A 12,984-nucleotide genomic window follows, 5' to 3' on the forward strand; every position below is an offset into this window, starting at 1 on the left:
CAAACAACTGAGAAACTTTTTAACTATAAGTAAAATTTCAAAATAATGTGTCTCATTTAAACATGGATTGAGGACTAAAAAAGGAAATTCAATCACCTTTGGTAAAGGAAGTGTTGAAGGATTGACTACTCACTTCTTTCATGATTAAAAAAAAAATTAGATTAGATGAGTGCCCTGAATGAAAAGAGACTTTCCTTTCTTTCCTTAACCACTGCCTAAATAACAGGTAGTTCTAGGATCCCTCAAGGGACACATATACATCCTTTCCTGTAATAGAGACCACTAGATGGGCATCACTCTCAGTATACAACCTCGGGCTCTGCCCTCCCCCCTGTTTCTCCCAAGCATGCTAGCAGCCAGCCTCCTGCTGCCCTATGAACGTGGCCTACACTGTCAAGTCTCCAGGACCCCATCTATATCACTCCTCTACCTCAAAGACCTGTCCTTTGCCCATCTCCCCCTGAGCCTGTCCCAAATCTCATCCGTCCATCAAGATCTAGCTTCAGTTCCATTTCCCACAGGGAACCTACCCTTTCCTCTGGGGTTCATATTTGATGTCTGTACCATTAAAATGTTATCTTGCATTACTCATTCTCCACTTGCTCCATATTTGAGAATCTTGCCTCACCACTGATTTGCAAACCCCTTCATGGCAGAGATGATGTCATATTTCTTTACTATCACTCAAAAAAACCAATATATCGCTCTTCATTAAGTGGGTGCTTAATAAATGTTTCTTGATATCTAGTGAAGCAAGAATCTCATAAGAAACCTCCCAAAGCAGTGAAATGTTGTAAGCATTCATAAAATATTCACATTTATTTTATTTTTTTAAGATTTTATTCATTTATTTGACAGAGAGAGATAGCAAGAGAGGATGAAAGAGAGAGCACAAAGAGGGTGAGCGGCAGGCAGAGGGAGAAGCAGGCTCCCCGCCAAGTAAGGAACCTGACACGGGGCTCGATCCCAAGACCCTGGGATCATGACCTGAGCGGAAGGCAGACACTTAACAGACTGAGCCATCCAGGCTCCCCTCATATTTATTTTAAAGTAGAAATAGCTCCACATTTAATGTTCAAAAATTGTTTCTATTTTTGAAGAGTGATCAAAATTAGCAAAGCCAGCAGATACATATTGCTAGTGGGATATACAAAACTTCTTTTCATGGTTTCTGGTATTATGTCTATACCTTTTATCCCTTGTAAAACTCTGCCCTTTTCTCTTTCTACTACCACTAGCACGTATTTTTCTCCTTCCAAGGAACTTTTCCTCTGCCTCTACTATGCATTCTTTTGTTTTCTCCCCCAAGAATTAAAAGTATGGAATGAGCTCTCCAAATTGTTGTGAAACCTGCTAGTCAGCGATCCACATCTTTAGTCAATGTACAACATGTAAAAAGTTCACGACAAATCACTCTCATCTACAAAGTACACTTATCTGAGGCCCTGATTTTTGTCTGAAGCCACATCATAATTTATTGTAAAACTCTACGTGTGTTACTCTTCACTTTTCATCTTCAACAACTGAACAATTAGCCTGGAAGTTAAGGTAGTCTTCTTGGAGAATCACAGATAGATATTCTCCAATTGAAAGGATAGTCTTGCTTTAAAATCTATTTTCCTTCACTGCTCATCACATGTTTCTTAGAAGCTTGTGTTTCCTGCAGAGAAGCAGCCTCCTGATTAAAGTTACACCAGAGGGGGGCCTGGGTGGCTCAGTCAGTTAAATGTCTGCCTTCAGCTCAGGTCATGATCCCAGGGTCCTGGGATAGAGACCCACATTGGCCCTGCCCAATGGATAGCCTGCTTCTCCCTCTCCCTCTGCCTGCCGCTCCCCCAACTGTGATCTCTCTCTGTCTCTCTCTCTCTCTCTGTCAAATAAATAAATAAAATCTAAAAACAAATAAAGTGACACCAGACATCCTGAGTGACATCTCAAACTCTCTGAGGATACCAGCAAGCCAAGCCCGCCTCTGGAAGTTCCTGCAAATGTCACAACAGTAATTATGGCTCCTAAATGTTCTTCTGGACCCCATTGTTTTCCTACTTAAGTGAGAGCATTAGCCTATACAGGAGCATAAGGTATGCTTGCTTCTAGAACATTCTCAGTATCACTATAAAGAAAGGCACCATAGTTACAAACTGACTTCTAAGCCAGTGTGGCAGGTTTATATGTACTTAAACAAACATAGGCCTTCCAGGCAGGCTTTGGCTATCTTGTTCCCATTCTTATTCACTTCTGATAGTCTTGGTATAGCTGTCCCTGGGTTCATTTTATTTGGAACTCTCTGAGCTTTCTGGACCTGGATGTCTCTTTCTTACCCAGGTTAGGGAAATTGTCAGCCATTATTTCTTGAAATAGTATTTATGCCTCCTTCTCTCTCTCTTCTGCTCTGGGACTCCTTATAATGTGAATGATATGAAGTTTTCATAGGTCTCGTATTATCTCTCTTCATTTTTAAAATTCTTTTTTCTTTTTTGCTGTTCTGTCTGGGTGAGTTCCAGTGCTCTGTCTTCCAGCTTGCTGCTCTGTTCTTCTGTTTCATCCAGTGTATTGGTGAACCCCTCATTTTCAATTCAGGTATTGTATTCTTCAGCTCTATGACTTCTGTTTGATACTTTCTTTATTGAAAGTTCTCACTGTGTTCATCCATCCATTCTTTTCCCAAGTAGTGTGAGCATTTTTATGACCATTACTTTGAATTCTTTGTCAGGTGGATTACTTATCTCCATTTCATTAAGTCTTTTTCTGAGGTTTTGTCCTATCTCTCATTTGGAACATATTTCGCTGGCTCCTCATTTTGCTTGAGTCACAGTGTTTGTTTCTGTGGATTGGGTGAACCTGCTACATCTTTTAATTTTGAAGGAGTGGCTTTGTGTAGGTGCTGATCTTTCTCATTCACCTTTGTCCTAGTTCTTAGGCTTGTCTCTCAAACCTCTGTAATTATCTAAACAGTTTGACTTATTCTTGGTATGTCTCCATTGTTGAGGGTGTTCCAAGATCTGTCAATGTTCCGAGGGGAGGACTCTCCTTTAGCACCTAGTTTCAGGCTGACTGGAAGCCAGATCAGCAATTTTTGAAGTATGCAAATATATATAGTCATGGGGTCATGATCATAAAACCTGCTGGTTTCCATATTGAGAGATCTGGAGGTATTTCCAGGGCAACAGTTGCAAAAATCAAGGCTTCAGGCAAGTGTATAAGCTCCTTTCTGGGAAGCCTCATGGAGCTGCTGCCAAGGGAGCGTATAAACCAAGGAGGAAGCATATAGCCCCTGGATATGCGGAAAACCTGAAGCTTGTCCCTCAGGCTGCAGCTCCAAGATAAGTAAATAGGTCTTTTTCACAGGAAGACTGGGAGTGTGTTTCAGTTGGCCCTCTATGAAGTAGCCTGGGGTATTGGCCTGCCAAAAAATGTCTTTCTGATTGTTACTGTCCCTTAGAGCTCAAGAATGCCAGCCCCTTGGCCATCAGGGCCAGGCAAACAAGGGACATCCCCTGTGTGGCTTGCACATGCCCGCTGGTTTTAACAGGCAGCTAGAGAATGAGGGGCGAGGGGCGGCGGGGCGGGTGCTGCCTAGCGGCTTCAGAAAAATGCCTTGACTACATGTGCCCTAAGACTTCAATAATGCTCTGGGAGAGTGCCCTGTCTGCACTCCTGTGCTGGCCCCATATTTGGGGAGGAGAATGCCAGAAATGCTCCCACTTGCTTTCCCCCCACCAGGGAGCAGGGGGATGCTATGATTGCCAACATTCTCCAGCCTCAACAGGACAGGGGGATATTGCCAGGACTGCTCACCCCAGCCAACCCCAGCCAGGCAGTGGGAAGGTGTTGCATGGAGCACGCCTGCCTGTCTTGCAGGGTAGGTGAAGAGCGCACAAGCAGCATCTGGCTGCCCCTCCATCTCTAGAGAGAACCCCAACTGTCCCCTGACCCTCCAGCAGATGCCCCCAACCCGCAAATGAATCTCCTTCCCATACAATCTAGGTGCTTTTCAAATTGGTGCTTTAGCACTAGATCCTGGGGCAAATAAGACCCAACTCAAGCCAGTTAGAAGGAGATCTCAGTTTCCTGTAGCACTCTGGGTCCCTTGGACATCAGTCCTGTTGGTTTTCTAAGCCAGGAATTTCAAGGAACTCCTGTCTCTGGTGCATATCCCAAGGGTTGGGGTGCCTGATGTGGGGCACCAAACCCTTGTTCCTCCAGGGGAAGCACAAGACTTGTGAGATCCTTCCATAGGGGTCACTGTGACAGGGGTGGGGGTTTTAGCCAAGACCACCTCTCTGTCTCTCCTACTTGGGTTGATGTGGTCCTTTCATCCTTTCTTGTGGAGAAACAGTTGCTCCAGTTTTCAGTTCTTTTTCAGAGGGAAATGATCCATATGAAGCTGTGGATTTGGTGCGTCTGGCGACAGGTGAGCTCAAGGTCTTCCTGCCTCCATCTTGAACCCTCTCCATGAGGTTCTAATTTTAATCTAGACTTTTACGTGTATCTCTAAAGGAAATATAAAGTAAGTAATTTTCTCATACTGCTTTTGAATAGTCAATCTAGGAGATTTATAAAAAATAAATTTGCACATAGTAGTCACACACTACGAATATATACGAATATATATATATATATATATATAAAAGAACTGCTACTGAGGAGTAAGAAAAATCATTTCACTTATAAAATCAGGAGGCCAAATGCATAAATATAATGATTCCTACTTTGATTTTATTACCACAAAACTCTATGTTTGAGAGGAAACTTTGACCATATTTCACTTTTGCCAAATCCTCATTTTATCCTCTTGGCCCCAGAAAAGGGAAAACAGCAGGCACTAGAAGAGTGTTTTGAAAGAGAATGGGTTACTGGAGAAAAATGTGGCTAGACTTTCTTTGTATGGATGGAGCGACTGATGGAATAATGATACCAATGTATATGCTACTGACTCTATTTTAAATATATGCTTTAGGAAACCAAAATGATGAAAGTGCATTTAGTCAAAAAAGTAAAGAAAAAACTTTATCACTCATTCAAAGGAACAACAAAACAGTTCCTTTCAAAAATATCTGACTGAGAGGGGTGCCTAGGTGGCTTAGTCAGCTAAGCGTCTGACTCTTGATTTCGGCCCAGGTCATGATCTCAGGGTCATGAGATTGAGCCCCATGTCAGGCTCCCACTCAGTGAGGAGTCTACTTGAGATTCTTTCCCTCTGTCCTTCCCCCCCCACCCTCACGCACTCTCTCTCTTTCTCTAAAATAAATAAATCTTAAAAAAAATTTGACTTAGAAATAGAATTTAGAGTTAACAACTCTATAAATAAGAATGCCTCTACTTACATAAGTAGAGAGATATACATTGGTGTCATCATAAGTATGGATTCTTATGTCACTGAAAACGTACATCTTTTTTTTTTAACCCATCTTCAAGGAGTCATCTTCAATTTAAGAGTATATTTCGATTTCCAAGATCCACACCAGTTTCCTCCAGAACAATCTCGTGGTTTCTAGGTCTCACCACACAGTTCTACCACTTAGAACCCTAACGGGTATTACTATACACAGAATTTAATCCTTTTATTTCATGGAGACACTGACTCACTTCCTCAGGGTAAGTTATTATTCCACAGTTTTCAGTAAAACTGGATTTCAAAAATAAACACAGGAAAAGATAGAGATTATGGACATAAAGATTAGTCTTTAAAATGAACTGATCCCTTCATCTGACTCAATGTGAAAACTCCAAATAAGTTTGACCTCAGAGTTCCTTATGTGAGCACACTAGGACATTTGAGAGCAGTTAATTACAAAATGCATAAGAAGACACTGTAAGCACATTGAGTATATATAAATATTTATGATAGTGTCTTCACAAGGAAGACACTTGTGAAGAAGTGGAAGTAAATACTAAAGAAAGAAAACACGAATGTTTTGGTGCAGAATTAAAGAATTAATTAATTCTTCTTTAGAAATATAGTTTGGGGGGCACCTGGGTGGCTCAGTCGGTTAAGTGTCTGCCTTTGGCTCAGTCATGATCCCGGGGTCCTAAGATAGAGCCCTGCTCAGCAGGGAGCCTGCTTCTCTCTCTCTCTTTCTCTCTCTCCCTGCAGCTCCCCCTGCTTGTGATCTCTCTCTCTGTCAAATAAATAAATACAATCTTTTTTAAAAAAATTAAAAATTAAAAAAATAAGAAATATGGTTTGGATCTGCAGGCTAAGATTGAAATAAGAATAATCATGTAATCAGTATTTTAATTTTCTCATTAACCTATAAAAAAGATACTCATTAACCTCAAATCAGTAGACTGAGCCACTATTTTAATTTAGTCTTTCCTTTCATACTGCATGAAAATCAGAAAAATATTCATTCCATTGGTCAGTCAGCTAGTCGGTGAGAATTGGAAAATGAGTAGGATGTTAGCCATGGTGTTGCTATAAACATGCTCTTAACAGAACAGTTTTGTGTTTACACAGTACATAAAGAATCAAACTGGCACTATTTCAAAATTTTTCCCCTTCTGGTATATTGCCATACCCGTGCAGCGGCTCTGACCATAAGTACTTTCAGCAATGATGGAAAGTTGTACGTTGATCTGCATTATGCAAACAATAACCTCTAGCCACACAGGGCTACTGAACACTTTCAATGTGTCTAGTGCAACTAAAGAATTGAATTTTTAACTTTATTTAATTTTAATGCCTTGGGTGATGATAGAAGATAAAGCCTATAATAAAAGCAGGAAGTCCCCCATTTTCAATGATCTAAACATTTCTAAAAACTCTCACTTAATAAACATAAAATTATCATTATTATCATTGTCATTATCATCACTATCATTACCATCATTATTATCATCCTTATTATTTTTTTTTAAAGATTTTATTTATTTATTTGACAGAAAGAGACACAGCGAGAGAGGGAACACAAGCGGGGGAGTGGGAGAGGGAGAAGCAGGCTTCCCGCTGAGCAGGGAGCCCGATGCGGGGCTCGATCCCAGGACCCTGGGATCATGACCTGAGCCGAAGGCAGACGCCCAACGACTAAGCCACCCAGGCGCCCCTATCATCCTTATTATTAAATGTGAAATATACCACAAATAATTTACCTGTATTGTATTCGCAAAATTCCTTCAAAAGAGATGTCTACACCTATAGAAGTATTATTTCTCCGAGGGAAAATGAATGGAAAATCCTTTATTTGCCCTAACTGTAAACAGAATCAATTTATAGTTTCATGCTCTCTCTTCCTCATTTGCAAACTCCATCACAATCCAAGAATTAAAGGTATAATAAGTTCTTCCAAGAAAAGATAAAATCTAGGCAGCTGGGAGAAACTCTCTCCCTTGCTGTTGTTCCAGCGTGCTTTCGACTGTCTTTTGAACCAGAGCCCACGTTTTATTTGACCTTCACATAATTTCTCAGTCATTGAATGATGCTGAATGGCCCCTTGTTGAATGTACATAACCTGTGCATTAGTAAGGATCTCCCCCTCCCCCGAGATTTCTGTAACTTCATGCGTCATTGGAGCTGCTTTGGTTTAAAACAAAAAATCCACATCGTTCTTTGTCAGTGTTCTGCAAAGACATTTTCTTATTGCTGAGGTAGGTCGTGGTGGGGGTACGTGGTAGGTTTCAGGGCTTGTTTAAAATAAGGATAAAATCTTAAAATGAAAATTAACGTGGTAGAAGTAGAATTTTCCTTTTTGTCCCTGTTTTTTCAACCTCAAATCGGGATGCCTATCATTATCTACTGGCGTCTAAAGGTTGGAAAATACTCCATCAACAGTTCTTATCTGCATGGAGCAGAACTGGTGTTCATGTGTAAGTTGGTGGGGGAAGAGGGAACAGAGGACATTGACTTTATACTTCCTTCACTTTTACATTTCCAGATTTGTTTTGTTTGGCTTTGGAGGGGAAACGCCGGGTCTTCTTACTTTGTTTTGCCAGATGCACGTACCAGTTTCATAGTTGTAGAAACACTAATGATATGTAGATGGTGCCAGTTAGAGTCGACAAATGCACAGGTGACAGGCATTTTGAATGTTTTCCATTCATAACTCAGCACAATTTATATTTTGCTTCCCCACTCCATTCGGGTGGCAGAAACCAAATCTCAGTCAGTTGGGATAACCAACCATCGTTTTCCGAGGTTGAGGTCCCAGTGAATTCACAGTGCCAAGGCCTGGGAAGGGGGTGTCATCTGCTCTTTGATGTCAATTATCTGTGGAGGCATGTTCCTGGAATTCCATTGTCCCAACTGGTTCTCATTTATCAGTCTCCTCACGTGCCGAGGTGGCCTTTATCCCTGTCCATTTGGCCTCTGGGTCCCTGGGGTCCCTTCAGCAGGTGCTGCCATGTTAGTCAGCCTGTCCCTTGGGAATCTCTGTGAAGTTGACTATAATCTTGTGCGTCTCTACCAGACCCACTCGGCAGCCTGCCCACCTCTTACTCCTCTTGCTGCCTCCTGTGCATAAAGTCATCTATGGATCTAACTAGACTGGGGCTCCTCTCCCCAGGACCCACTATGTCTCCTCTCACAAAGCTTCCTTTCCTTCTCTCCTCCCACATTCCAGTGCAGAGAAATGTTTTCTGGTCTGGAAGTAAAATCCTTCATTCCTCAAATCTTGACATTTTTTGACTATACCTCAAACCTTCTCTCTTCTTCTTCAAGCTTAGGCTTTTGCAAACTGAAGTCAAAAAGATTTTTGCTCTGTCCCATCCCTGAGACCATGAGAACTAAGTGATCTAGCTTTTTAAATTTGGGTTTGAGGTGGTACTGATGGGAACAGGTGGAGATGGAAAGAATCTTCTGAACTACTAGGAGACAGAAAAAAAAAACAGTTAATATAATAAAAAAATATATGCTACAGATATTTCCATTTGCAGGGGGCTGGGGGGATGACACCTGATCATGTTCTACTTAGACACAAAACTGACAAGGCCAAATACAAATGGTTGCAGGGGTGAGTCATTTCCCCAATGGATTTCCATCTCAGATCCCAGTGGCTTTCCATCTCAGATCTGATCTTCTAAGGTACCCATTTTCTTAGATTGTGAGAAAATAAAATGAGACCTGACATCTGAACATTCTTCTACAGTAATGAGTAATTTTTCTGAGATGGGGGGCTGCAGGAGAGACTCCTCTGCCAATTCGGAGGTCAACTAAATGAAGACCACACCTGTTCCAAGGCTGATTGCAAGTGAAAGTCCTGCTTTCTACACTACAAGGGACACTAGTGAAGAGTCTTTGATGTTTTCGAAACATGGACCTGTCCTAAAAGTTTGGCTTTGTAAAAATATGTTCTTTGTCTGCCTTTTCTTGGGGCAAAGCCTGGAAGGACAGGTCGTATTCAAACTGTGCACCTCATGGATGTGTCCCTTCTGTTCTCAGCTCTCCCTGTGGCTTTATTCTTCCAGCGGCCTGGGAAGAAAATATCTACCTTCTTCTTTCATGAATCCCCTTCTCTCAAAATCTGTTGTCAACTTCTTTTCTGGGAATTTTTTTTATTCACTTAAACAACAAACATTTACTGATCTCCCTACTTGTAGAGTCTCAGGCACTAATGATATTAAGAAATGAAAATGACGGTAATCTCAGGAAGAATTTACAATCTAATGCTGAAAACCTCTGTTTATCTTCTCTCTCTTTCCTTTACCTAATCCTGCAGACACTGTTTGTATATTTCTTGTAAATATTTTATAAAATTGATCATAATTTTATATCAAAAGTACCTCTAATGTGAAGCATGTTTCCTCCATCTAGCTCTCCAACAGTGTACATATCAATAAATACTAACCACATTATCTACGATTTTATTGGATGATAGACACATACTGTCGCTAGAAAAATGCAGTTTCAATATCCAACATGAAATAGCCGGTGGTTAGTAGTCCTATAAAATAATTAAAAAGCCATCATGCGAGAATTGAATAGCAACATTATAACTATGTTTATAAATGTTATCGTTTATGATAGCTTAATTAGACAAAAAGGTTTTAAGACAAAAGGCTAAACTTTCCAATATTGTTATTAAATATGATTTCATTGAGTGTCTTCACTACTTCATGCTGACCTTGAAACATATTTATCACTTTCAAATTTAAATCCGATTTTTTTCATAAACGTAGTGCAGGTAAACTTATAAGAATATTAGTTGGTGCACATTAACATAACTGGGATAGTTACATTACCATAGACTGTTCATATTACTACTTCAAATGTCAAAAAAAATTACACTTCTTAACACATGTGCAAAAATATCGGTATTTGTTCTCATTTCATTTTTTTTTAACTAAGTAGACCATCAAGATTATTTTTACACACATTTTACAGCAAAAACCTGGTCCAAAAATATGTCATGATTCATCTAGCAACTCTTTTTTAACTCATTCCTATACCATGAGAGACGAGAATAGACAAAGATTAAATACATATATAAGCAAAAATGTTAATTCATTATCCCTATTTCAGGAATATACCCATGCTTCTAAAATATTTCTAGCAAACTCCTGACATTTCTCTGCATAACAATTTAATTTCTACTATGGCTGGAAGTTTTTATTCAGCTAATCTTTGGGAAAATATACATTGTGGTTTATTCGCTTTGGAAATTATTCCAGAGTGAAGAGTGGCCTCCAAAATGAAGCTTGTTCTAGCTGCACATAATATTTTCCCCAGAAGTGCCTATAAAGTCTACTAAAATAAGAAAGTGCTCATTATTTTTGATAAACAGTAAAGACTGGAAATTCATATTTCATTTTAGTACCTGAAGTGTGGAGTTGAGATACAGTAGCGTTCTTTTTCTGTGCAGTATAATGGCCTATTATTTTACGAACTACTATTTACTTTGTGTCTGTAGCTTACTCTTGAGTAAATTCTACCTTTCTTCTCTTGCTAACTAAGTGGGGGAAAAAAATTACCTCAAACCCTACCAAGTGTCAAAGCTGCTTTAAAATATTGGTATTTAAAGGAGGTATAATACCAATAAGTCTGAGGCGATTAAGAGTTCTGAGTGAGGATATGCAGGACTGCGCTATGTAGTTTGTGACAGAAATCTTAAATTAATACGGCAACATGGAGTGACTTTCCCACAGACTAGGGGAAAAAAGGGTTGTCAAACACTTAACTTGTGGTGATGGCACTTAGTAAGTATTGGTCTAATAAAGGGGCAAAGAGTATATGAGTTGAGTCTCTCCAATTCTGAATTTGTTTTTTTATTTATTTATTTTACTTACTTATTTATTTTACGTTTTTGGTCAGAACTTTGAAGTTTTTAAAGCTTTGTTCTCTTCCTCTCTGCCAGGCCAATAAAAAGAATTATTATTACTACCGCATTTGTGTCTCTTGGATTTTATTTTTGGCTAATGCAAGCACTTTTACAACATGATCTTGGTTGAAGGAGCAATTAGAATTAAGGAGCTTTATCCAGCAATTACAGCACTTATTGCAATTATAATAGTAACTGAGTACGTTGACGACTTACCAAGTTACTCCAACGCTACATTTTTATTTTGCTTTTAACGTTATCAAAAGCCTGATGCTGGAGGTTCGTAATGACTTCGTGGTAGCCAGATTTGAAGTCTGAAGCCCTGTCTGCCACGCTGTTAGCCATCAAAGGAGGCCTGTCCCACCAAGCTCTCTATTTTCACAACAGGATATCTGGTTTCTTTTATGAGGATACAGCTATGTTAATTTGGTTTAGTGGTTTGTTGGAGGTAAGCGGGCTCTTCACAGCACAAACACCAAAATCCCCTTAAAGCAGTTTCTTGTTAATAGCTGCGGTCTGATTGGCAGATTTGCATTGTAAAGTGTGATTTGGTTGGATAAATATGTTTAGTCTAGTAAGCACTTTAGTGATTGAGTGTCTGTTAATGGATAAAGGTGGATTATGGAGAAACCTCTACAGGCTGTCACTGGGCACTTAGCATCGTGAGATGTCAAGGGGAATGGAAAACAAACTGGCACGACAGAACAGCTGAAGGGCTATAAAATGCTTACAATATTCAGTGCTAATGTTGGGCTTTCAAGTCTCAAATATGGATTCCAGTCGAGGAGAAAGAACAGAAAATTAGGCGGCAGGGCTGGTGTAAGTCCAGCAGTGACAAAGTAGGGATGTCCCCATCCACACTCTTCGAATCTGCCATCTTGCGTTGGATTTAAAATCAGAGAACTGACATGTGCGAGGTTCGGGGCAGTTAAGTGATATCCAAGAACGAATCCAACTCCTGCTGAAATCTTTGCATTCGGATATCCTGCAAGCAGAACAGGAATCAAAGGGAGGGGCGTGGGGGGAGAAGATGTTAGAGTTATTGCTGAAAAATGTTGACATGTCTGAGCATATGTGCCTATGTAGACACAGAGCATTTTACACTTTCCTGAAAACAATGCACTGCTATAAGAATTACAGATACTAATTTCCTACCTCCTCCCATCTCCAAGCATCTGGAAATGAAGACTTTTCCATTTCTTCCTTTTGAAAAGGAGTACTGGGATTCTTCATGAAAGTCACCAGAAAATGTCACTTTTTTTTTTCCTCTTCAGGTGAACACGCAGAGGTATTTTTATGAGGTGAAAATATCAGCTTACTTCAAGGATCGAAATGGTATTTTAACATCCCAGGCTCTAGGAGAGGGATGCTGGAACGTCTGCTCCCAGCCAGTCATGAAATGCTTAAGACTTCAGGAACTAGTATATTTTTGCAGATTGGCTATTCTATTTAAAGCTAAACAATATTTCAGCCATCTTTGTTTAAGACTCTTCCGGACACTGCTTACGGTCACCAATTTTCATAATCATTGTATCTTAGACACTTATCCTCAGAACACCACCACTCAAGGCTTTGCGATTGCAATTGTTCATCCATTGCTCTTGAGCCACTGGTTTCCCTAGGTTAAATGGCATCAGGAAAAGTATAAACCACGAATGTTATTCTGCAAACCTGAGTTAAAATGAAGCTGATCCTTCAACTTTCTGGATATTAGAGGTAAATATTTTTCTAA

The sequence above is a fragment of the Phoca vitulina genome, unplaced genomic scaffold (genome assembly GCF_004348235.1).
Source record: "Phoca vitulina isolate PV1807 unplaced genomic scaffold, GSC_HSeal_1.0 scaffold53, whole genome shotgun sequence".
Taxonomy (NCBI): domain Eukaryota; kingdom Metazoa; phylum Chordata; class Mammalia; order Carnivora; family Phocidae; genus Phoca; species Phoca vitulina.